This window comes from Ornithorhynchus anatinus, chromosome 8, assembly GCF_004115215.2.
Source record: "Ornithorhynchus anatinus isolate Pmale09 chromosome 8, mOrnAna1.pri.v4, whole genome shotgun sequence".
NCBI lineage: Eukaryota > Metazoa > Chordata > Mammalia > Monotremata > Ornithorhynchidae > Ornithorhynchus > Ornithorhynchus anatinus.
Window position 1 is genome coordinate 2,587,479 of NC_041735.1, and position 22,713 is coordinate 2,610,191.

The following is a 22,713-nucleotide window of genomic DNA, read 5'->3' on the forward strand; positions in this document are numbered from 1 at the left end:
CACCTGATGCTGGGGGGAGGGGGAGTAAGGGGAGCTCAGGGTGAGCAGAGGTTCTCTGGGCTGCAGGAAAACTGGCAGAGAGTCAGGTGGAGAGGGCAGGGCTCTGAACAAGGAAGGTGAAAGACCTGCTGAATCTGGGCTATAGGGTGGCCATTTTCTTCCTTGGAACCTTTCTCGATTACTTAAAATCTTGGGCGGGATTTTACCATTGTTTGCTGGATTTTCCCCGGCCAGCCAGGAGCCAGTAGAGGAGCCCTCCTGGGGCCCAAGATCCCCTTCCAAGAAACTGCTAATAGGCCGTAATTATGGGGTCTCTTTCCATAAGTGGGAGTGATCGGCTGGATGTTCTTGGAGGGTTCTGGGACGAACGGCATAAAATCGCAGCCACTTACAACCAGGGCAGGAAGGGTTTTTATACCTAACGCTAATCTTTTTGTTCTGGAAATGAACAACTGAGGTTCGTTCTCATGAACGGAGGTTCATTCTCAGCACTCAGCAGTCAGAGGCGGGAGGTGGGGAGGGGTGGAATTGAAATTAGGATTTGGAAAATACTTCACTCCTCTGCCCCAAGTGTCAATCAGAGGCCCGGAGCCAAAGCAGAGAAGGCTGGCCATTTTCCCTCAGTTGAAAGGGTCGATTCACTTTTCATTTTGAACCCGAATACCAGGAGGGGGGTTTTCCCCAGGCACTGACTCAGAGCGAGGACAAGTTTAATAGGGAAATTTTCTGCTAATTGTACAAGGGTTGTGTTTCTTTACAAAGCCCTGCCTCTGGGCGTGGTTCTATGATGATTTACCCACAGTACGGATTCCTCTGTCCATAAGAAATGATTTTAAAGTTGTTTAAATCATCACCGTCATCCTCGACCCAAGATCTCAGGAACTGTGGCAATTGGTCTGGAGAGTGAGAAGCAGCGTAGCCTAGTGGGAGTCAGAAGGACCTGGGTTCTAATCCCCGATCCAAGAGTGAGAAGCAGCGTAGCCTAGTGGGAGTCAGAAGGACCTGGGTTCTAATCCCCGATCCGCCGCTTGTCTTCTGTGTGACCTTGGTCAAATCACTTAACTCCTCTACCTCAGTTACCTCATCTATAAAATGGGGATTAAGACTGTGAGCCCCATGTGAGACTCGGATTGTATCTTGTTTCTACCCCCAGCACTTAGTAAAGTGCCTGACTTAAGCACTAAGCACTGCCATCCTAAGCACTTAACAAGCACCATAAAAAAAAAATGAAAATGGAAGTTACCTCTCGTGCTCGGCAGTTTGGAGTATAACCGTAAGAGTCTCTCCGCTGTTCACGAGGGCAGCTTGGACCCAGGCCTTCTTCATCCACGTATCTCCTCTGGGCTCATTTCACACTTAAGTTGAAGTTGTCTTTGCGTTCCAGTTGTCCTGGAAGGCCCTGATTTAGTTTAGTTAATTAGACTCCTCCAGTGAAACATGTGAAATCAGAAGAGAAGGTATTTTCCCCAGAAACTCGGGTCCAAGATGTTGGATTTCATGGAAAGACCAAGTGAGATCTGGCCCTCCAGGACCCTCCAGACTTCCAGGTCCTGGAAGAGGAAATCTCCATCTTGGTTGTTCCGCCTCTGGAGTTTCTTGTTAAGAACGTCCAGCAACCTGCAAGCAGCCACGAGGTCTTGCCCGCTCAGGGGCACGGTCATGGAGCAGAGACCTGAAGAAGCCTTGCTTTGACCCTGTGGGTCCCACACCCCAACCCTCCCGTGACACCCACTGGTCTGGAATAGTTTTGAGGTGGGGGGCCGTCAGCAGGCCAGGGCCACATGGGAGTGTGTCCCACCCTATCACCACCTAGAGTTCAGGCCAGTGGGTGGGCGAGAGTGGGTGTGGGGCGGCAGGGCCACTGCCAACCCCAACGTCGGGAGTGTTAAACTCTAGGCCTAGGGCAGGACGCACACGTGGACAGGCAGAAGCACAGACTGGAGGTCGCACTTCCATGAGCCTGGACTACTGTTGCTAAAGGGGGACCCGGGCAGACCTAGGGTGAGCCCCCCCCTCTTTGTTTGGATTGGATTCCAGGTCAGGCATAAAAGTGCCAACTTAAAGGCACTGGGAGCCATGCCCGGACCTCCCGGAACAGACCATCCGGAAACCAGCCTGTCTGGTCTAAAACCAGACAACTGGTCATCCCAGCCATGAATCGAGCCCCATCCTCCCCCATCCTGTGCTGCAGGTCCCAGCTATCACATTACCTACAGTCACCCTGGCTAGCGGCTTCAGAATGGAAGCCCACGGCAGTGAGTCGGAGGTGGAGATGATGTTTGTCGGAGGTGGGTCGGATGTCAGTGGGCTGAGACGTGGGCAGAGTGGAATCCGCCTGGGCAGGGCTCTCCAGAGACAGGGGTGGCGGTATCCCAGCTCTCTGCCCTTGCCCAGAGCCCACCCCGAACAACAGGAGAGCACAGGCCCTCATTCACAGGGCAGCGGATCCAAAATCACCCGGGGCTTAGCCCCCTTCCAAGAGTCCCCTGTGGACCCCCAGACCTCTGCCCAACAGATTTAGCTAGCACTACGGCCCCAAGGCCCCTCCTTCAGTGGCCAAACAGCTCCTGGGGATGAGGAGAAAGAAACTTCCCCAAAGACTCTGGAGAATAATGCCTGCTACCGGCCCCATCCTCCGTTTGAACAGTTTTAAAGGAAAGGCAACTACAGTGTTTTCATTTCTGACCTTGATGGAATCCTGCCTGAGTCATGACCGGAGCGCATCATGTGGAATATCGATTACCGTCGGGAATGTGTTTTGGTTTGAATGGATCCCGGCCTCCAGCTCTCTGGAACACATATTCATTCCCTTCTGTGGGCCGAGGGCACGAACCCCTCGGTGGTGGAAAGAGCTCATCGAAAGGCTGGCGGGGGTCCCCGCCACATTCGGGGCCCGGGACGCCTGGCGTGACGAGGCCGAATCCCAACCGAGGCAACGGGTCACGCCTGGCCCCCAGAAAAGGTGGCCGCCGCAGCCCCTCTGACCGGGCTTTCGGCCCCCACGGTGGTTGCTGTTTTCCCGAGAACGTCTGCCTTCAGCTCCGGTCTTCTGCTCGCCGGATTACGAATCCTCACCCCAGGACTTTCCTGTTTGAAATTGCAGCCCACCCAGTCCCCGGGGAATTGATCCCGGGCGGTGGCCAGCAGGGTTCTGGGAAGTGGGAAGAGCTGTGGTTTGTACTCTTTCGACCAACGTTTGTGAGGGAATTCTAACAGCGGACATTCTAGGAAGTGCCAAGACCTGGTGTTAGACAGTCGCCGCCTTGCGCGAAGCCCCCGACCAGTCGCGTGGTGCCATGCTCTCCTGAGGTCATGGGAACATGAGAAAGGGCTTTTTTTTTTTTTTTTGGATTCTGCCCTCTCTGGAGGCCCCGGATTACCCTGAAAGTTTTCCGGCCACTTTCTTGGCACAGACTGGGGCGACAGGGAGTGAGTGGGAATGTTTACGGCCTGAGTCTTCTGGTGGAGAATGCTTTTCCAAAGAATGTGGTTTGCTTTCCCAGTTTGGGGGAAAGGGCAGCGGAGTAGACAGAATAGATCATTGAGCAGCTAGGGAGTGTCCACAGTGGGAGGCTAGAGCTGCTCTGGAGGAGACCCTAGGGCCAGGTGACCAGAACGGCTGACCACTGACCTTTGCCCCGAGGCAGTTTCCTCATTAGTCATTAAATCGCTCTAGGATGATTCCTGACACCTCCCAGAATTTTTAGCTTCTAGCTCTCTGGGAGACAGGCAGGGGGTTCTGCCCGGTGTGGAAGTAGGCACAAATTGTCAGTCTGGAGTGCTGTTAAGAGAATCAGCGTGGCCTAAAGGGTAGAGCATGGGCCTGGGAGTCAGAAGGACCTGGGTTCTAATCCTGGCTGTGTCATTTGTGTGTTGTGTGACCTCGTGCAAGTCACTTAACTTCTCTGTGCCTCAGTTAAAATGGGGATTAAGATTGCGAGCCCCGTGTGGGACAAGGACTGTGTCCAACCTGATTAGCTCATATGTTCCGTAGCATTTAGTACAGTGCCTGGCAAATAGCAAGCACTGCTTTACAAATACCATAAATAAATAAATAACAATTTCCGACCAAAGAACAACCTAGGGTGTTTCTTGAGGTGGGCAGGCCCAGCGGGGATTGTGAGAAAAAGGTGGGTGATGAGTCAGTTAATCATATTTATGGAGCTCTTACTGGGTGTACAGCATTGTACTAAGCGCTTGGGGAAGTACAGTATAACAATAAAGAAGACACATTCCCTGCCCACAACGAGTTTACAGTCCAGAGAGGAAGACAGACATTAATGTAAATGAATAAAATTACAGCTATGTACATAAGTGCTGTGGAGCTTCGGGGGCGGGGGCGGGGGGGGATGAATAAAGGGAGTAGGTCAGGGTGATGCAGAAGGGATTGGAAGAAAAAGGAAAGAGGGCTTAGTCAGGGAAGGCCTCTTGAGAGGAGATGTTCCTTCGATAAGGCTTTGAAGGGTGGGAGTAATTACCTGTCAGATATGAAGAGGGAGGGTGTTCCAGTCAGAGGCAGGACGTGGAGGTTAGAGGTCAGCAACAAGATAGATGAGATGAAGGTACGGGGAGAAGGTCGGCATTAGAGGAATGAAGTGTGCAGGCTGGGTTGTAGTTGGAGAGTAGGTAGGTGAGGCAGGAGGAGGCTAGGTGATAGAGTGCTTTAAAACGTATGGTGAGGAATTTCTGTTTGAATTTCTGGGGAACCAGTGGAGGTTCTTGAGGAAAGGGGAAACATGGCTTGAATGGTTCTGTAGAAGAATGATCCAGGCTGGAAAGTGAAGTATGGACTGGAGTGGGGAGAGACAGGAGGCAGGGAACCCAGCAAGGAGCCTGATACAGTAATAATAATAATGATGATGGTATTTGTTAAGCCCTTACTATGTGCCAAGCACTGTTCTAAGCACTAGGGAGATACAAGGTAATCAGGTTATCCCACGTGGGGCTCACAGTCTTAATCCCCATTTTTACAGATGAGGTCACTGAGGCACAGAGAAGTTATGTGACTTACCCAAGGTCACATAGCAGACAAGTGGCGGAGCCGGGATTAGGAGCCATGCCCCTTGACTCCCAAGCCTAGGTTCTTTTCACTAAGCCACACTGCTTCTCTAGTCAAGTAATCAGTAATCAAAGCAGGATAGGATAATTGCTTGGATTAACGCAGTTTGTATGGAGAGGAAAGGGCAAATTTTAGCGATGTGGTGAAGGTGGAACTGATGGGATTTAGTGATGGATTGAATATGTGGGTTGAATGAATGAATGAGAGAGAGGAGTCAAGGGTAATGCCAAGGTTACGGGCTTGTGAGAAGGAAAGGATGATGGTGCCATCTACAGAGATGGGAAGGTCATGGGGAAGACAGGGTTTGGGTGGAAAGGTAAGGAGTTTTATTTTGGACATGTTAAGTTTGAGGTGACCCAAGGCCCTCCACATTGGAGTGTGAACAGTTGAAGATGGCGGACGGGGCAGGAAGAAGGGCGGGGGCAAGAGTTTTGATAAGGTGCGAAGGGATGGCGTCAGGTGTGCAGTTGGAGGGGTTGGATTTCGAGAGAAGGCAGGAGACCTTTTGAGATACTGCTGAGAGAGACTTGAAGAAGGGGCAGGAAGAGGGTGGCACTGGAACAAGATGACAGTGATGGAGCCGGGGAAAGGGTGGGAACGGTTCAAAGGGTGGGGAGGGGTTGGATGGAGGAGGAGGGTGTGTTGGGAGGGGAGGATTGGTTTGGGTTGACTGGAGGGTGGGGGTTGAAGGGACTTGCTGGGGTCATGGAAGTTTAAGCATTTTAGGTGAGGTAATCAACAGCAATTACCAGACAATTACTCTCCCCACCTTCAAAGCCTTACTGAAGGCCCATCTCCTCCAAGAGGCCTTCCCAGATTAAGCCCCACTTTTCCTCATCTCCCACTCCCTTCTGCATCACCCTGACTTGCTCCCTTTCCTCTCCTCCCCGCCGTATAGCACTTGCATATATATCTATAATTTTATTTATTTATATTGATAGTCTACTTGTAATGATGTCTGTCTTCCCCCCTCTACACTGTGAGCTTGTTGTAGGCAGAGATTGTCTCTGTTGCTGTATTGTCCTTTCCCAGGCACTTAGTACAGTGCTCTGCACACAGAAAGCGCTCAATAAATGCGATTGAATGAATAGCTGCATAATCCGGTGATTCCCTAAGGAGATTGTTGAATCGTGTGCGGGTCCTTGAGAGTGAAGAGGCCAGTGTGTGAGAAAAGGGGCTGGGCTGATGTGAAGGCAGGCAGCGGTTGATATGTGGATATGTGGTTACCAAGGCCACCACCCTGCCGGGTTAGTCAGCTATGGTATTTATTAGCCGCTTACTCTACCTCAAGCACTGAGGTGGATAGAGAAGCAGAGTGGCCTGATGAAAAGAGCACAGTCTGGGAGTCAGACAGTCAGTTGTATTTATTGAGCTCCTACTACATGCAGAGCACTGTACTCAGCTCTTGGGAGAATACAATATAACAATAAACAGACACATTCCCTGCCCACAACAACTTTTGGTCTAGAGGGGCAATCGGTGCGGTGGGTGGCACGGGACCAGTCAGACCCTTCGCACGGGTTCTCGGTCCACCCTTCTCAACTGGAGTTTCCATCGCCGCCGTCATTATCCCTCACTGGCTGACCTGTGCCCTCATGGGACCGTAAGCTCCTCAAAGGCAGGGTCCTGGTGTTGGTTATGGTATTTATTAAACTCTGCCCACGTGCCGAGCACCGTGCTAAGCACCGGTGTAGATGAGACATAATCGGATAGGAACCAGTCCCTGTCCCACATGAGGCTTGCAGTTTTATTCCCCATTTTACAGGTGAGGTGACTGAGGAACAGAAGCTAAGTGACTAGCCTAAGGTCACACAGTAGGCTAGTGGCAGATCGGGATTAGAGATAGATGAGATTAATTTGTATATGGCCCAGTGCTTAGCACATAGTAAGCTCTTAACAAATAGCATCATTTTCATTTTTATTATCATTATTATTATTATTATTATTATTAGAATGTAAGCTCCTTTGCTAAATTCGCTAAATTCTAAGGTCCTTGAGGATGGGGATCAGGTCTACTAACTCTTGTGGGAGTCCCCCAAGTGCTTGATCTAGTGCTCTGCTCACGGTAAACGCTCAATAAATATCGATTGGTTGATCATCCCCATTTTCCAGATGAAGAAACTGAGGCCCGGCCAGGTTCATTGACTCTCCCACGGTAGCACAGCGGGCCGGTGGCAGAGCCGGGATTCGAATGCCTCGCCAAAAGCGTTAGGACATCCGAATCTCCAATTCCCCCAGCCCGTGGGTTACTGAGTTGGATCGTCTGACCCAGACATGCCAGTGGGTGGGTGTCTGTCACAAGGGGCAGTACCCAAAAAACCTTCAGCTCTTCCAAAACCCGAAAACCAAACCAAGATTATCTCTGAAACGAAGCCGAAGGGAAACCGCACTCCCCGCTCTGCCGGTGGGTCTTTCCAAGAAGCCTCTCTGAATGCCGGGAAGCAATTCCAGTAAGGGTTCGTAATTTATTTACGTGGGGAAGTGACCTCATTATTAGAGACCCCGTTGAGGTTCCTAATGTGTCTTGCTTCTCTCCGGGAGTCCCTCCTTGCTAAGAGGTTAGGAGCCCACGGAAGAAAGTCATTAACTTTTCAAGGCTGGCGGAGGAGGGCAGCCAGGTGGAAGAGGGCAGCCAGGCGGTTTCCTGGAAGCAGCCTGGGGCTGCAGATTCATTCATTTAATCATATTTATTGAGTGCTTACTGTGTGCAGAGCACTTTACTAAGCGCTTGGGAGAGTACAAAATAACAATAAGCAGACACATTCCCTGCCCACAACAAGCTTAGAGTCTAGAGCAATGAAGACAAGGTTTTTGGCTGGTGCTGGAGTTGACCCAGAATGGCCTTTCTCATTGTTAGAGTCTCCTAGCTTCTTTAGTGTCTTCCAGACCCCCACGGATTATTATTATATTACATTAATATTATGTCAATAATAATCACAATTGTGGTATTTTATGGTATTTATTAAGCACTTACTATGTGCCAGGCACTGTTTTAAGCACTGGGGTAGATACAGGCTAATCAGGTTGGACGCAGTCCCTGTCCTCCTATATTGGTCTCCCAGTCTTAATCTCCATTTTACAGATGAGGTAACTGAGGCCCAGAGAAGTGAAGTGACTTACCCAAAATCACACAGCAGGCAGGCAGTGGAGTTGGGATTAGAACCCAGGTCCTCTGACTCTCAGGCCCGTCTCTATCCTCAGGTCTAAATCCAGGGATCCCTCTGGTTTACCTCGCATGAAACACCTCCTGAGGATGAAATCCTGTGCTTAAAACCCTGGATAGAAACTAAAAGTGGATTAAAAACCCATCCTCCCCAGGAAGCCCAGCCCAGACAAACCATTTCCAGCCCTCCAAGGGAAGAGGAGTGATTTGAATATGGTATTTGTTAAGCACTTACTTTGTGTCAAACACTGTTCTAAGCACCGGGGAAGATACAAATTAATTAGGTCAGGCACAGTCCCTCTCTAGCATGGAGCTCACAGTCTAAATAGGCGAGAGAACACGTATCCCTCGAGGTAACTGAGGCACAGAGAAGTGAAGTGACTTGCCCAAAGTCATAAAGCAGACAAGAGGTGAAGCTGGGACTGGAACCCAGGTCCTTCTGACTCCCAGGCCCATGCTCTATCCACTAGGCTACGCTGCTTTTCATGCTAATCGCACTCTACTGATTTTAATGTTCTTCCTTTCTAGAGGCAGAGAGGCCTGAGAGAACCATGCAGGACTGGGACTGTGTACAATCTAATTAACTTGTATCTACCCCAGTGCTTAGGACAGTGTATAACACATAGCAAGTGCAAGGGGGGAGGCAGCATACCATAGTGGATAGAGCGTGGGCCTAGGATTCAGAAGGTCATGGCTTCTAATCCTGGCTCTGCTGCTTGTCTGCTGTGTGATCCTGGGCCAGTCACTTTACTTCTCTGTGCCTCAGTTACCTCATCTGTAATATAGGGATTGAGACTGTGAGCCCCACAGGGGACAGGGACTGTGTCCAACTTGATTTGTTTATATCCACTCCAGCCCTTAGAACAGGCACAGAGCTTAACAAATATCATTATTGTTATTGCTAATAATAATAACCAATACTATAAAAATTATAGGAGGGAAGGAGAGGTGCAGGAAGGCTGGAGGGCAAGTAGGAGCTGCAAGAGGATAGAGACGGGACTTCCGGGAGTGAGTCTCAGAACTCTCCAGGACAGAAGCGATGGGCGGAACCAGCCTAGGGCACCCAGCCCCGGAGCAGCCCCTATCCCGCCCCATCCCAGCTGGCTGGACACCATTTTGTCTGGCTCTCGGGACGCGGCCCCTGGAACTGTATCAGATGGCCTGGGTGGAGACCAGCTATTGTGGTTTCTCCTGGGTTTCTATGGTCCAGGAACAATTAAATCACTCTCACCATTTAACACGGCACAGAAAGCCGGGCCTGAAAATACCATCCTCGCCTCCTTCTTTTAGAATCGGTAGTGAATTCTCAAATACCTCTCTGCCCTCAACCTGCCCCTCATCCCCCACCCAAGCCACTCTTCCTTGTATTTTTCTTTTCCAGCTAGGTTTGAGGGGGGGCTGAACTGTATTTTACAAGAGGCAGAATGTCGGATGCAGGCCGACATCCGTTCCAGTCTCCTCTGGGAATAACCATGGTGGGAATTTTCCTGGGATTTGCTACTTCTAAGAATAATAATAATAACAATAATGGTTCCACCTGTGGGCTAATGGATAGAGCAAAGTCTGGAAATCAGCAGGACCTGGGTTGTAATCCCAGTTCTACCACTTGACTGCTGTGTGATCTTGGGCAAGTAACTTAATTTATCTGTGCCACAGGTCCCTCATCTGTAAAATAGGGATTAAGACTGTGAACCCCATATGGAACAGGGACTGTGTCCAACCTGATTAACTTGGATTTCTATTTCCCCCACCTTTTAGAACAGTCCCTGCCATATAGTAAGCAAATAACAAGTAGCAAGTATTAAGTGCTTTGGAGAGTACAGTATAACACATTCCTAGGGGACATGATCCCCACCCTCAAGGAATTTACGGCCTATCCCGGAGCACTATTACCAAGCTTGGGTAAGCTTGCTGTGGGCAGGGAATGTGTCCGTTTATTTTGTATTGTTCTCTCCCAAGCACAGTACTCAGCACACAATAAGCGCTCAATAAATACAAATGAATGAATGAGAGCACATTAAAATAAGCAGACACCATGTATATACCCTTATGGGGCTTTCAATTTGCCGCTGCCGTGGCACGGGCAGGGACTCAGGCCAAGAAAAGCCGCATTCCGCCTCTCTATCTGCCAACTTGGAAAAAAGGAGAGGGGGTTGACATCAGCAAACACTTGCTGAGAAACCTTGGTTTTCTCCCCGTGGAGGAGCCACAGGCCACTCGGGTTGATTTCATTTCCGGTGCAAACTCTCTGTCAAAGATCCCGGAAAAGGGGGAGACCAGACCTCGTCTCAAGGTGTTACCCCTGGAAAGGACCTACCACCGGAAGCCTATCTTTTCACGGATTCCAAATGAGACATCCGTCAATCAATTAACCATATGTAGTGAGTGCTTACTATGTACGAAACACTGTGCTAAATACTTGGAGAGCACGATACAACAGAATTAGCAAACCAGGAAATCAATGAGAGTCTGAATTCTCCACCGACCCAGGCTCTTGGTCAGAGTCATCGGCCGTTGGGTGGGGACGACCACTCTGGCTTCTTTTGCCCTTCTCTCCCTTATTTAACTGAATTGTGGGCATGTGGAAACAGCGTTTACTAACCACTGGCCTCCTGAGACTGTTTAATCAATCCATCGAATGACCAAGGGCCTCCTGGGTGAGAATTAATAGTATTTATTGAGTGCTTACTATGTGCAGAGTTTAGAATAGGAGAGTACAATAAAACAATTAGCAGACACATTCCCTGCCCATAAAGAGCTTACAGTCTAAAGAGAGAGGCAGAAATTAATATGAATAAGTAATGTATAATAGTAATTTAAATATGTTTTAAACTAAGCACTTGGGAAAGTTAAATAGAAGCAAGACACTTGTTCCCAGACCTAGAGGACTTTACAATCTCCCAAGCAATCTATCAGTGGATTTATTGATTCCTGGGTGCCGCTCAAATCGATCCGTGGCATTTATTACTTACTGTGTGGCTTACTTACTCTGTAGCTTACTGTGTGCAGAGACCTGTGCTGAGCACTTTGGAGCAAACATTAGAGTTGGTAGGCATGATCCCCGCCTTGGAGAATCTTCAGTTTAGTGGAGGAGATGGACAAAGTGGTTTGCAGATAGGAAGAGCAGAAGGAGGAAGGTAAAATAGGCAGAAAGTTAGGCAGTGGTGAGAGTGCTGGGAGATGAAGTAGAATAAATAATTGAATTTGGGAAAATGCGGTGCCCAGAATTATTGCTCCATCAGCTAATCGAGGCAAAGACGATTGCAAAAGTAGAAACACCCGCTTTCCCCAAGGCAGAAGACTCCAGGTCTCGGGACACACCAGAGAGAGCCTGGGAGGGGAAACTCATTAAGCTGCTCAGACCTGGGTGGAATAGAGTACGAGCCAACATTTCCATGAAGGGGAAAAAAAGAAATAAAATTACCACAGGTGAATGGAATTTAATTTCCGCCCCTAGTATCACTTCATTATTGTAAAGGTGTTCATGAAGAGTGGAGCTACCTGCCCAGCGCTGCTCTGAACACTGGTTCAGATCTTCAACCATAGTGATGATTGAGCCCTTATTTTGTGCAAAACACTGTACTAAATGTGTGGGAGAATACAGTGTAGTTGGTAGGTGTGGTTTTCTACCCTCAAGGAGTTTCCAGTCTGGGAGACAGACATTAAAATAAATTACAGGTAAAGGAAGCAACCCAGAATAAAGATCTGCGCATTTCATAAGTGCCTGGGGAGGAGGGAAAGTGCTTACTTAAGGGGAGGGACTAAGTGTGAGGGTGAGGCAGCAGGGAAGGAAAATAATATAATCAATCAATTTTATTTATCGAGGATTTATTGTGTGCAGAATGATGTACTAAGCACTTGGGAGAATACAGTACCACACAGCTAATAGACACATTCCCTACCCACAGCGAGTTTACCACGCTCAGCACACAGGAAGTGCTCAGTTAAAATGACTGACTGACTGACCTAGTAAGCACTAAAAGATAGGATTGATTGATTCTGGGCAAGTCCCTTCATCTCTCTGGTCCTCAATTTTCTCATCTGTAAAACAGGGATAAAAAACCTGTCCCTCCTCGCTCTTTGATCAAGAGCCCCCTGTGGGACAGGGTTAGGGTTAGGCTCTTGGTTGAAGAGAGACCCAGAGAGGTGAAAGGACTTACCCCGGATCAATCAGTCGATCAATCAGTGGTATTTTTGAGTGTTTACTATGTCAGTGAATCGTGTTTACTGTGTACAGATCACTGTACTAGCACTTGGTAGAGTACAATATAACAAACAGACACATTCCCTCCCACCACAAGCTTACAGTTTAGAGGGGATGTGCCCAGCAAGTCAGTGGCAGAGCTGGGATTAGAACCCAGGTCTTTCTGACTCCCAGCCCCATAATCCTCCCCACAGGCGGGGCTACCTCCCCTATGGTTTTGAAAATCTGGGATAGGGCATTCCAAAGACCAGGCATTTTTCCCCACAGAAGGGGTCCGAATCTGATTAAGGGGTGGGAGGGAGGGACCGATGGTTGATTCTCCAAATTTCTGGGCTTCTGCGCATAGACTCCCCGCCCCCTCCCCCCATCCTCCTTCCCAGGCCTTGGTTCTCCCACCTGAGAGACGTTTGCAGAGTTCTGCACGTTTCCAGGAAGGAGTGATGATAACCACCTTGAGAGAACGCAGAAATTTCTCTGAGGATCAGGTTGTTTGAACCCCACCGCAGGCAGTTCAAGGCATTCTCAGCTTTGCCATTCCAACTGTCCTTGAGCACCCTCCCCCTCACCTCCCGCAAAGAGCATCCTTGGCCTGTCCCGGGTGGCACCGCCACAGCTCAGCTTCTGTGCCCGACATCCACTAAGGACACAGCCCTGCCCCTGTCCCCCACTGGTTGTGGCGAGCCGGAGGACGTGGGTTCTAATCCCGGATCCACCTCTTGCCTGCTGTGTGACCTTGGGGAGGTCACTTCACTTCTCTGGGCCTCCGTTTCCTCGTCTGTAAAATGGGGATTCAGTGCCTAGTAATCACAATAATCACAAAAATAACTATGGATCTGTTACGCTCATACCGTGTCCCAAATGCTACAGCAAGCTCTGGATAGGGACTGGTTAATCAAGTCAGACACAGTCCCTGTCCCAAATAGGACTCACAGTCTAAAAAGGGGAGACCAGGTATTAAATCCCCATTTAGCAGATGTGGAAACTGAGGCACAGAGAAGCTAAGTGACTTGCCCCAGGTCATAGTTTTTCCTCCCTATTAGACTGTGAGCATTACCTTTTGAATCTACCCCAGTGCTTTGCACAGTGCTTGACACATAATAAGCACTAATAAATAACCACAATTATTATTATTACTATTTTATCTGTTTCTTTCTCTTCTCCAAATTCTCTGTTGCCTTCTTATGATTTCAGGTTGCCATGTGCAAAAAGTGCCTAGATGGGCGTGCCCCTTCCCACCACATTCTGGGCCCCTTCTCCACACCTCTGCTGTAGCAGGGAGCCCACATCCCCTTCCCTCCTTAGGCCTGTTCTGAGGGAGGGACATGAATGCCTTTTGCAAAATGTGAGGAAGGAAGCCGGTGGTGGGTCTGGAACTTATATATTCATTCATTCAGTAGTATTTTTTGAGCGCTTACGATGTGCAGAGCACCGTACTAAGCACTTGGAATGTACAATTCGGCAACAGATAGACAGTCCCTGCCCATTGACGGGCTCTGATTTCCCCGCTAGACTGTAAGCTTCTCGTGAGCAGGGATCACGTCTGCCGGCTCTGCTGTACTCTCCCAAGGGTCTAGTTCAGAGCTCTGCACAGAGTAAAGGCTTAATACATGGTCCTGATTAATTGCTTGATGGATGGTAGATGGTAAACTGAGCTCCCCCTCCACCTATTTAAGAATGTGAATCTGCTTTGCTTTACACTACCCAGGCCTAGTGGGAGTCGGAAGGACCTGGATTCTAATTCCTGCTCTGCCACTTGTCTATTGTGTGACCTTGGGCAAATTACCCTGTGCCTCGGTGACATCATCTGTAAAATGGGGATTAAGACGGTGACCCCATTTGGGACTTAGACTGTGTCCGACCTGATCAGCTTGTATCTAAGCCGGCGCTTAGTACAGCTAAAGGGCCTGGCACATAGTAAGTGCTTAACAATTACCACAAAAAAAACAAACAAAACTACTGTTTCCCAGAATGCAACCTAAAGCGAGGGAGAAAGGGCTTAGGGAAAGAGGGGGAAATGACATGGGATAAAAGGGGAAGCCCAACCTGTAACTGCGGCCGCCCTCCCTCGACGGGGCTCGGAGCCCTCTGAAGGGACAGGACGGGGAAGGGGTTAAGGCTCGGCTCTTAACCGAGTCTGCGAGCTGGTGCTGAGGGAGTGGCATTTACTAAATCACCAGCTGCCCTTCCTGCCACCAGCTGAGACTTCCTTGAGGACCCCTCCCGCCTCCCCCGCTGCGGTCAGCCCGGTCCAGCTCCGCTTACCAGACGCCCACAGAGAGACCGCTTCCCCCAGATGGCCGGTCGGTCCCTCGTGGCCAGGCTCTCGCCCGTTCTTCAGGGAGCAGAGCTAAGGGTGCCAGGTTTGGCCTCCCCGGGCAGGGAAGCGCTTTGGCCTCTGTGCCCTGGGATGCGTTTCCACAGCTCGGGAACTGAGGGTCTCTGGAGAGAAGGAGGCAGAGGGATCTCCCGCTTGAACGTGAAGCCGGGCAGCGATACCGGGGTGACCATGGAGAAAGCCTTTGGACGTGGCACTCGTAGGTGGCCCTGCTGTCTGTCTCTTTCCGGGAGGTGTGTGGGTGGGGCGGAGGAGGAAGAGCGGCAGCGTGGCTCAATGGAAAGAGCCTGGGCTTCGGAGTCAGAGGTCATGGGTTCGACTCCCGGCTCTGCCACTTGTCAGCTGTGTGACTTTAGGCAAGTCACTTAACTTCTCTGTGCTTCAGTTACCTCATCTGTAAAATGGGGACTAACTGTGAGCCTCACGTGGGCCAACCTGCTTACCTTGTATCTCCCCCGGCGCTTAGAACAGTGCTCTGCACATAGTAAGCGCTTAACAAACACCAACATCATTATCAGTATTATTATTATTATTAAGAGAGAACAGAGCTCTTATCCCCATTTTACAGATGGGGAAGCGGCGGCCGCCCAGAAAGGTTAAGTGACCTGCCAGAAGTCACACAGCTGGCTGGTGGCAGAGAATCTGGGAGTCTTAAGACTCCCAGCCCTTTGCTCTGTCTGCTCACCACCCTGCCTCACATCCAAAGCACTTAGTGCAGTGTTCTGCACACAGTAAGTGCTCATAAATACTGTTAATGATGATGACCCTTATCATTCAGCACCCCTTACCCAGGAAACAGAACAGGGGATTATTAATATTGTTAATGATGATGATAATGTTATTTGTTAAGCACTTAGTATATGCCAGGCACTGTGCTTAGCACTGGGGAGTTCACAAGCTAATCAAGTTAGAAACAGTCCACGTCCCACGTGGGGCTCACAGTCTTAATCCCCATTTTACAGATGAGGTCACAGCAGACTGATGGCAGAGCTAGGATTAGAACCTGGATCCATTTGACTTCCAGGCCCGTGCTCTAGCCACTGGGCCACACTGTTTCACATTAAGATTAAGACTTCAAATAGAGGGAAGATAACCATGCAGGTCCAGGTCAAACGATCCGACTCTTCCTCCCTCCGAGTGGGGTAGAAGTATTTTCTAGTGAGCAGGGCGACCTCCACCCCCCACTCTCACCTACTTCCCCCCCAAAATTCCCTGAAAATTCCCCCTCAGATAGGAGGAGGCGGGGTGGAGGCGGGGTAGAGGAGCTGGCCCTGCCTCAGCTTCCCCGGGAAGGCTCTCCAATTCCCATCTAGCAATGGATTTGCTTTTACATTGGAAAAAAACAACCCAATCTCACCCCGCCCACGGCGCTTAGCTCTGAGGTGCTCATTGTTCAGGGTGGCATCCGCTTTGGGGAAGCCCAAGCCCACGTCAATGGAATCACTGTCTTAGACGACCCGCCGGTCAAACAGAAAATCAACGGTTTTCCAAACGCTCCCCCACCCCCTGCCCCATCGGTAGGTCTGAGCTCTCGGCGGGGCTTCTGTGAGGAGAAAAGGGTATTTCAGAGAGAAAGCTGACCCCCTCTCAACTTCTCTCCCAAACACAGTTTGTTCTTCTGGTGTTTCCCTGGGTCGGGGGGAGGTCAGACTCAGAACGAGCGGCCCGGCTCGGCCCAACCGCGTCTCGTCCCCCGGAGCGGCTAACGGAGGCCACCTCGGGGAGGGTATTTCAGGACACCCGACGCCTTCGCCCTTGTTTCGCCCCTTCGCTCTTATTTTGGTGTGCTGCCTTCCAGGGGCGCTTATCAGGTACCATTAGCCAGTTAGGGAGTTCATTCAGCGTTCAGTGGGTATGAGCCCACGCAACAGGCTGGCACTACCTTCATTCGTTCATTCACTCAATGTATTTATTATTATTATTATTGTTAATAATAATAAATAATTCTGGTAACAGACGCTGTTATTAAGCTCTGGGGTGGTTACAAGCAAATTGGGGTCATCACAGTCCCTGTCCCACATGGGGCTCACAGTCTCAATCCCCGTTTTACAGATGAGGTAGCTGAGGCACAGAGAAGTGGAATGATCTGCCCAGGGTCACACAGCAGACGAGTGGTGGAGCCGAGATTAGAACCCAGGTCCTTCTGGCTCCCGGCGCCACGCTCAGTCCCCTAGGCCACACGGCTTTGAGCCGGGCAGCCAATCCAGTATCTCCGCTGGGGATTCTTGGCTGTTAGATTTGTTAAGGGAAAGATGAAAGCTCTGGACTGTTCGTAAACATTCAACAATAGACAGTTTGGGTTTTCTCTGGAGTTGGGATCCAACCTCCACTGCCAGCTTCTCTCCAAAGAAAGCCCTCTTTGAAGTCTGCGTTGATCTGTGATGCCAATATTACATTTCAAGACATAACAGACTCTTAGCTTTGGTGTCTTGCCATACTCCTAAGGCCTAGAGAGGGGGGCGGGGAATGCAGATCTAAGGAAGCACACCCTCACACACTTCCAACGGGATTTTGGGCCCTGGCTGGGAATGCCTTGTGGATAGACCACGGGCCTGGGAGTCAAGGGCGTGGGTTCTAATCCCGGCTCCGCCATTTGTCAGCTATGTGACCTTGGGCAAGAGACTTAGCTTCTCTGTGCCTCGGTTCCCTCATCTGTAAAATGGGGATGAAGACTGTGAGCCCCACGTAAGACAACCTAATTCCCTTGTATCTACCCCAGTGCTTAGAACAGTGTTTGGCACATAGTAAGCGCTTAACAAATACCAACATTATTATTATTATCTGCTGTGTGGCCTTGGGCAAGTCACTTCCTTCTTTGGGGCCTCGGTTACCTCGTCTGTAAAATGGGGATAAGGAATGAGCCCCATGTGGGACAGGGACCGAGTCCAACCTGATTAACTTTTCCCTAACCCAGTGCTTAGAATAGTGTTTGGTACATCAGAAGCTCTTAAAGAGTACTATTACTATTACTACTTGGATTCACTCCCTTTATTCATCCCTCCCCCACTGTAATACTAAGCACTGTACTAAGCGCTTGGGAGCGTTCAGGATAACAATGTAACAGCCACATTCCCTGCTCACAGCGAGTTTACGGCCTAGAGGGGGAGACAGATGTTAATATGAATAAACTAGTAACTTATACTGTATGATTTAAAGATGTGTACCTAAGTGCTGTGGGTTTGGGTGGGGTGGATGTCAAACGTGTAGAGGTCGCAAGTCCAAGTGCAGAGACGATGCAGAAGGGAGAGGGAACCGAGGAAGAGAGGGCTTAAGGGGGAGAGGCCTCTTGGAAGAGATGTGACCTTAATAATGATTTGAAGGTGAAGAGAGTGGTCTAACATATATGGAGGGGCCGGGAGTTCCAGGCTAGGGGGAGGATGTGGGAAAGGGGTCAGTGGCGAAATAGACAAGATCGGGGTACAGTGAGTAAGCTGGCTCCAGAGAAGTGGAGGGTGTGGGCTGGGCTGTAGTAAGAGATAACAATAAAAATAATAATTGTGGTATCTGTGAAGCGCTTACTGTATGTCAGGCACCGTACAAAGCTGGGGGATAGATACCAGCTAATTGGGTTGGACGTATTCCCTGTCTCACATAGGGTCCACAGTCTCGATCCCCATTTTACAGATGAGGGAACTGAGGCACAGATAAGTGAAGTGACTTGCCCAAGGTCACCCAGCGGACCAGTGGCAGAGCTGAGATTAGAACCCACATCCTCCGACTCTCAGATCCGGTGCTCTTTCTACCAGACCACCCTGCTTGTCTATATTAATTACATGTTTGTCTCCCCCTCTAGACTGTGAGCTCACTGAGGGCAGGGAACGTGTCTACCAACTCTGTTATATTGCTATATTGTACTCTCCTAAGTGCTGAGTACAGTGCTCTGCACACTGTAAGTGCTCAAAAAATACAAGTGGTCGATATATTGATTGATTTATCTCCCCTTGCTTCCCCAAATAGGCTCAGCAGCGCTAGCCCAGGTCTTCTGACCAGTACGGTTCGATTCCATCCAGCGGGGCACCCCCGGGCCTGAGCCCTAGTCTGGCCGGGGCCGGGAATGGCGACCTTAGGGTCCGGTGGTGGTTTGCCCCCCCCGCTGGGCCCTCACGATGAGGAGATGGGCAATTGCTAGCGGGGCAAGTAGCTGGGGAGTGAACTTTTTACTCCTTAGCCGGCCCCACCGAGGGAATCTTTGAACTTACTACGGAGAGTTGAGAAGCAGTGTTCCCAGCGCTATCCTCTGGGACACGGGTTCAAATCCTGCCTCCACTACTTGCCTGCCCTGTGATCTTAGGCGAGCCACTTCCCTTCTCTGTACCTCAGTTTCCTCACCTGTAAAATGGGTATTGAATACCTGTAGACCGTAAACTCGTTGTGGGCCGGGACGGGGTCGGCATGAGCCCGTTATTGGGCAGGGATTGTCTCTGTTGCCGAATTGTACGTTCCAAGCGCTTAGTACAGTGCTCTGCACATAGTAAGCGCTCAATAAATACTATTGAATGAATCTCTGTTGTAATGTACTCTCCCAAGCACTTTTGGCCTAGTGGATAGAACATGGCCCTGAAAGTCAGAAAGATCTGGGTTCTAATCCCGGCTCCTCCACGTGTCTGTGTGTGGCCTTGGGTAAGTCACTTCACGTCTCTGTGCCTCAGTTACCTAATCTGTAAAATGGGGATTAAGACTGTGAGCCCCATGCGGGACAGGGACTGTGTCCAACCTCATTACCCCGGCACTTAGAACAGCGTCCTCGCCCCATAGTAAGCGCTTAACAAATACCTTTAAAAAAGTGCTTAGTACAGTGCTCTCCACATAGTAAACACTCAGTACATACCACTGATTGATCGATCGATTCTTTTCCCTCCTTCTTAGACCGTGAGCCTTGCGCGGGACAGGGACTGTGTCCGGTCTGATTATCCTGTACGTATCCCAGCACTTAAGCACAGTGCTTGGTGCGTAGTAAGCGCTTACCAAATATTATTGTTATCATTATCATTAGTATTATTATAGTCATTTTGATTGTCTCCATCTTCTGGTTTTGAGATTGGAAGGGAGACTAATGGAGTGGAATCCTGGCCTTGTGTCTTTCTCATCAGACGGTGGGCGGTATCCCTCCAGTGCATGCCCACACACACAAACCCTCCCTTCCATCCCCTCATGCCCCCCACCAGCTCTTCTCTCCAGCCAAGGACCGTCTCCAGGTTTGGCTTTGTGCTTCTGGGCTGACTTGCTAGCGGTGGGCGCACAGACACCCGATCTTCCCTCGGAGTGTGGGGGATCTTGGAGCCGGACGCCTGAGCCAGGCAGGCTTCCCAGAGTGAGCGGGTCGGAAAGCCACCGCCCTGGGTCTGCTCGGGCCCTGACGGGGAACTCCGGGCCTTGCCCGAGTCCTGGGCGAGCGAGGCTGGAGTCCAGAGCACCCAGCCGGGGTGGGTGACTGCTCCCCTTACCCCGGGGAGTGGGCGAAGACTGGTCTTCCCCCACTCGGAGCGGTGAGGGGCCGCCATCTTGGGTGCCCTCGCCGGGGCAGATGTGGGGGGGCTCCCCGAGCCTAGTGTCTGCGCTCCGGCCACGCCCGAATCCCCCAGCCGGACGCCGGTCCAGTTGTGATTGCAATCAGTCGGGTCAGGAAGTGGCCGGCCAGGTTGCCACAGCAACCTGAGCTCTGCCCCGGCCAGCACCCCCTCACAATGGGCCCTTTCATTCCGGGAGCCCGCGGGCCGGCCGGGCCGCATCACGTGCCGCCAGGGCCGCGGTGGCCGCAGGGGAGCGGAGAGGAGGCGCTGGGAGCCGCTGGGCCCTCCTGGCTCGAACCCCTGGGCCGGGAGCCCGGCCCAGCCCCGTGGCACCTTCCTGGGGGCCGGTAGTCGGTGCCGCACCCATGGGCTCAGGATGGGCTCTTCCTGGAAATGCAGCGGGCCGGGGCATCTAGACTGTAAACTCGTGGGCAGCGAATGTCGCTGTTTTTTGTTGTGTTGTACTTTCCCAAGCTCTTAGTACATCCTCCGCACACAGTATTATTGTCAGGAAATTTACAGCGCTCAGTAAATAGGATTGAATACTACAAATAATAATTTATAGCGCTCATTAAATAGGATTGAATGAATCGAGTACCCGGAACTCGTCGATTGATTTAGCCTCCGTGTTCATTCTTCACGTCGATGCTGGCCCGCTTTTAACCGCCGCGTCTTCATCAGTCTGCGACTCCTTGTTCCTCCGCATATAGGATGAAAGCTTGCCGAGGGCAGGGAGCGTCTTATACTGTTTCTACTTACGTCTTTGCAGACAGAACTTCACAGCCCCCGTACACGGGAGCCAGCGGAAGTACTCGGCCTGGGCCGGGGAGGGGACCGACCCCCAGTCGCCCGGAGCCGAGAAACGGGGCTGGGAGACGATCCCTCCCCGGCGTCTCGTGGGGCCCCCAGCCGCCCGCCCTCCGAGCGGGAGCCATCCCAGCAACAAGAGACACCGCCTTCCTCCGCCGAAACCACCGGAGGGATTGGGCCCGGGACGGTTTGCTTGGGCTCTCGGCCGCATTTTTTCCCTTGGAAATGCTTGTAAAACGAAGAGGGAGTGTTCCGGGGCTCTGGCTCTCTGCTCGAGCTGTCTCTGTCTGTCGAAAATGCCTTCAGTGTGTGTTCTGTCTTCTCCCCACGAAGGCCGTGGGCTGGGGCCCGGGGAGGAGGCGTGGCGCGGGAGAGAGATGGAAACATTTTTTTTTTTCCTTTTCCTCTTCTGTTTTTCTCCGAAACACAGACGGGACTGGATTTGGGTCGGCCCTCCAGCCCGGCAGATAACCCAAGATGTTTTCTCTGCCTTCCCTCAGCTCGGCAGAGGTGCTGTCTTTGTTCCCAGGCTTCCCTAATGTCTTCCTCGTGTCGAGTCGAAATCTTTTGGCCTTTCTCTTCACCGGAGCACGGAAGGCAGGGTGGTCTAATGGGAAGAGCATGGGACTGGGAGTCAGGAGGCCTGGATTCTAGCCCCAGCTCGTCACTGGATTGCTGGGTGACCTCGCGCAAGACACTTAGCCTCTCTGAGCCTCGGTTTCTGCATCTGGGAAATGGGGGCAAGACCCCTGCTCTACTTCCCTCCCGTGTGGGACGGGGATCGTGTCTGAGCTGGTTGCCTGATACCCCAGCGCTCAACACAGTGTTTGGTACGTAGTAAGCCCTGAAAGATGCCGTAACTAGCCCACAACTCCAAGCTTTCGCTCGCCTTCTTCCAAGTGCCCCTGCGCTGGCATTGGACTTTAATCGAAAGGCTTCTCCGGTCCTCCCTGTTTGCCCACTCCAATTTTTTTTTTTATGGTATTTTTTAAGGGCTTACTATATGCTGGGCACTGTACTAAACGCTGGGGTAGATACAAGGTAATCGGATTGTCCCACGTGGGGCTCACAGTCTTCATCCCCATTGTACAGATGAGGTAACTGAGGCACCGAGAAGTGAAGCGACTTGCCCAAGATCACACAGACAGTCGATAGAGCCAGGTTTAGAACTCAAGTCTGATCTAGAGAATAATAATAATAATAATGTTGGTATTTGTTAAGTGCTTACTATGTGCCGAGCACTGTTCTAAGCGCTGGGGTAGACACAGGGGAATCAGGATGGGGAATCCCACGTGGGGCTCACAGTCTTAATTCCCATTTTACAGATGAGGTAACTGAGGCACAGGGAAGTGAAGTGACTTGCCCACAGTCACACAGCTGACAAGTAGCAGAGCTGGGATTCGAACTCATGACCTCTGACTCCAAAGCCCGGGCTCTTTCCACTGAGCCACGCTGCTCCTCTAGAGAAGCCGTGTGGCCTAGTGGATAGAGCCCGGGCCCGGGAGTCAGAAGGATCCTGGCTCCACCACCTGTCTGCTGTGGGATCTGTGTGCTAAGTGCCTGGGTGGATGGATACAAGATAGTTGAGACAGAGTCCCTGTCTCCCGCAAGACCAGTCGGTCAGTAGATTTA

General features: G+C 50.9%; 1 protein-coding gene and 1 non-coding gene across 2 annotated transcripts in view; both read left to right on the plus strand.

Moving 5' to 3' along the window:
• MYO1E (myosin IE) overlaps positions 1-22,713 on the plus strand; it is an 86,038-nt gene that overhangs the window by 26,254 nt on the left and 37,071 nt on the right. The gene's annotated exons all lie outside the window — the stretch shown is intronic.
• MIR1343 (microRNA mir-1343) lies at positions 21,093-21,162 on the plus strand. The gene has a single exon (NR_034667.1). It is a non-coding gene; the product is annotated as a microRNA mir-1343 (primary transcript).